At 36.4% G+C, this 3,644-nt stretch overlaps 1 long non-coding RNA gene across 1 annotated transcript; it reads left to right on the forward strand.

Annotated features, from left to right (window-relative positions):
• Positions 1-355: 355 nt before the first annotated feature.
• Positions 356-3,113, forward strand: LOC130564932 (uncharacterized). The gene is made up of 5 exons (XR_008964312.1): positions 356-822; positions 1,153-1,276; positions 1,431-1,576; positions 1,677-1,766; positions 2,639-3,113. It is a non-coding gene; the product is annotated as an uncharacterized LOC130564932 (long non-coding RNA).
• The last annotated feature ends 531 nt before the right edge of the window (positions 3,114-3,644 follow it).

Raw genomic sequence — 3,644 nt, forward strand, 5'->3', positions numbered from 1 at the left:
AGCTCCAACCCTAATTTAAAAACCCTCCAACCCTGGATTTAGGTTGGTGCTCTCACTGAAAGTGTTGAGAACATTTTGTTCCTCCATGGGATATGTACGACTCCTAAGCTCCAAAGCAAGGATGTGAGAAGTCTCTCTGTTTTGTCTCACATGCACTGTAAAAAGTAATAACTGATCTACTTAAGAGGATCTTGTAAATTTAACTGATTTTGTAAACTTTGTTGATTTTACTTGATTATGTTGTGTTGAATTAACTTTTAGGAGGATTCAAGAGTTAAACTAAACAATTTAAGTACACTGTACTTTAGAGCATCGAGTGAGTCTTACTAAAGGCCTGTTTACCAAATATGGAGCCAAAGGTGTTATTAAAAATAATACATTCCATAGTGAATACAACTAATATATATATACACACACACACACACACACACACACATGCGCGCAAGCACGCAATTGTATGTTCTGATTCTTGTCTTTCTCACAACCAACAACGAATTATCTTAAATAACAACCAATAGGATATAAGCTTATTGCAAGCAGTTAATAATCATCGATATACTTCATCCCCATTGTGTCAGAGTTTGAATTTTATAGGGATTCTGTAATTAAGTTCCAGCATAGAACGAAACTTAATATGCGTTTATGTATTGTACTGTTTTTGTAACGTCTTCAACACATTTTTGATCTCATGTGGCGGAGCCTATGCGCGTGCGCATGCACAAAGCAAAAGTGCACATGCTAGCACAGGTAACCATAGCCGATGGAAGACAGCGAGGCAGAGACGAAGAACTTCACGTCTTCTTGATCTGGCAGCACAATTAGGTATAGTGGTGACCTTCTCATGAATCTCATTCTAATCGTGTATTTAGTCGTCATTGTATCGAGCATAATAAGTTAAGTAAAAAAGGATTACGCGGATAGATGAAGAGGCAAACAGTTTTTCGTCTAGTAACTCTCTAACCGCCATTTGAGACCAGTGACTAACAAACTAAATTACAAACGTTGATTTCCACCGAATATTTGATTTTATGTACAGTTTGTAAACTATTCTAAGTACATGATGCTATTTACGAATTATGATTTTCCATTAATAAGTAATTATTCATTGTAATTATTTTTTCCTGTTTTGTTTTTTGTATGTTTAATTTGGAGGTGTAAATTCTGCTTTTTGAGGGCTCAGATGTTGAAACACTACAGTAGAAAAGAACTGATGGAGAGGGAATCTGCTGTGATGGATACATTGGAAAGGTGGCCAGCACTCTTTATGGAAAGTCAGGTTAGTAAATATTCTTGTATTGTATTGGGTTCATGTTGTATCATTAACCTGTTCTATAGAAATAAAAGAGCATAAAAGGTAATTCATACTTTTACATTTCAGTGAAAAGTGAATGCTTAATTGCTGTTTGTCACTTTTTTTTTTATTCTGGCAGAGTTCACTATTATATCGGGCAAAGACATACAAACCGAATTATTTCAAGAACTGGACCGTTGACATCTCAGAGCCAAAGGGGGAGACATTGGCTCTAAACTTAAGAAGATTCTGCAACAGAATTTCAACATTCAACATTGAAAAAATGTAAGCTCCACAGACTCCCAAGTTCTTTGCATTTGCAAGTGTTGTTTGCTCTGTGTTGTGTGTATGCTATTAAATAATTTTTTTTTAAATAATTTTTCAGAAATCTGACATCATTGGGAGACGAGCAGTTCTTCATTGCCTTCCACTCCTCCTTGGAGAAAACCCCACTGATTTTTACAAGACATGTATTGTAAGTAGTTTAGTCTGTTTTGTTCTGGTGTTACGGGGCTTTCACACTGCAAGAATGATTTCATAGTTCCGGGATGATTTGGCGGAAGTACCTTCTTCTTGTTGTTCGCACTGTAGGAACCGGACGGAATTTTAGTTTGGAGGAACACTTTAGCTCCTTCTCCTAGGCAGGATCTAAACCAGCAGGACACGAACGATCCGTAACGTAAGCAAACGCTGACAGGCCAAACTTCTGTTGTTGGTTGTTTGTCGTTGTTCAACGGACGCACTTAAATGACGTCGCTGTTGACCGGCTTACATCACTAAATAGTATATTTTGCCATTGCGAATGCGATTGAGGGAAATAATTCAAATAAAGAACAGAAAAGAGGAGGAAAGAAAGTAAAAGAAAAGTAAGACAAAAGAAGGTTAGAAATGACAGAAAGAAAGAAAAGGAAGTCAAATGTGTTATGGAGAACTAAAAACCACTAGAAATCATGCAGAACAAAATGTAAACATTTAATAAATTATTTTCAGAAATGCTACATTTAGATCACTTTTCAAGTGTCAAATTAGCAGTTTCAAAAGAGATTTAATTTGTATAGCTGGCCTTCAATTTCTGATCTTTTTGTATATTTTACCCCTTAACATGCACCAGGCCCATAGGCAGGCCAGAGGGGATCCAACAGAGTTTTGAGGTTTCATCACAAGCTATTTTAAATAATTTATATATTGGTTAAATATTTTCAAAACCCACATGCAGACGTTAAACATGACTAATGATTTATGAAAATGAACAAGTTTGGAGATTCCAGGTTTCTGTCGGACAGTGATGATATGTTGTCTTAAAATATGTTAATTATTTTTACCAAATTTTTGTTATGTCATTTTTAGGACTATGATGATGAAGGCAATTCAAGCGGCATATTGACATTGACCCCTAAGGACTGTGAAACCATACCTAACTTGCTGAACCTTGATGCCACATCCACTGCCATCTTTTTGGAAGGTACAAGTCTAATGGATGGAATCTTCCCCAAGCCATGTGCCTCCTTTTTGGGCTCTTTTATGCTCTGAATTTAGAGTACCCTCTAGTAATGAAGAACAACTTTGATTTCATGCAGGGGGTGATTTTGTCACTCTGGCACAAGTCTCTGAAACTTAAAATACTATCTCTGAAAAATATTCTAATGCAGTAACGTCACTTTTCTCATTTCTACATTTAATGTTCTGTGAAAAGTTAAAGATGTGAAAAAGTTACATTGATCTTTTATCTTTCCAGTGCAATACTATGGAAGCATATTGGTTGCTATTTTCAATTTGAAATGCAATACGCAAAATGGCAATGCAGTATGTAAAATGACAATGCAATTGTGTATTTAAATATACATTTGAAATAGCATATGTGCAACATTAAGTGCAAAATGAAAATAAAAATTCAGTGATATCAATTACATTTGTCAGTTCCTGCACTAGTTTTAATATGTTATTTAAATGGATATTTTAACGCTCTTAAAGTTGCAAAATTAAAATGAAAATGCATTCCCCGAATTGATTATATATGTTTAAGATAGTCAAGCAAAACTGTAGCAAAATGAAAATTCAAATGTTATTTTCCCTAAATGCATTAACATTAACAGATTGAACATTTGTGATTGCATTTTCATTACACAGCGCATCGGGTGTTGCAAAATTCAATGTGGACTTGACAATGCATTTTGAGCTGGCCACGCCCCCTCCCCGATACAGCGTCATTGCGTGAAGGCGGAGCCAGCATCGCTAGTTACGTGTGTTGTTTTGAGGTGTTGAAAACACGTACGACTGCAGAGATGATATAAGGCCGGCTGGAGGGCCGGCTGGACAGGGCTTGACGCCGGCTGGACCGGGCTTGACGCCGGCT

This window comes from Triplophysa rosa, linkage group LG2 (assembly GCF_024868665.1).
Source record: "Triplophysa rosa linkage group LG2, Trosa_1v2, whole genome shotgun sequence".
In the NCBI taxonomy this organism is placed as follows: Eukaryota; Metazoa; Chordata; class Actinopteri; order Cypriniformes; family Nemacheilidae; genus Triplophysa; species Triplophysa rosa.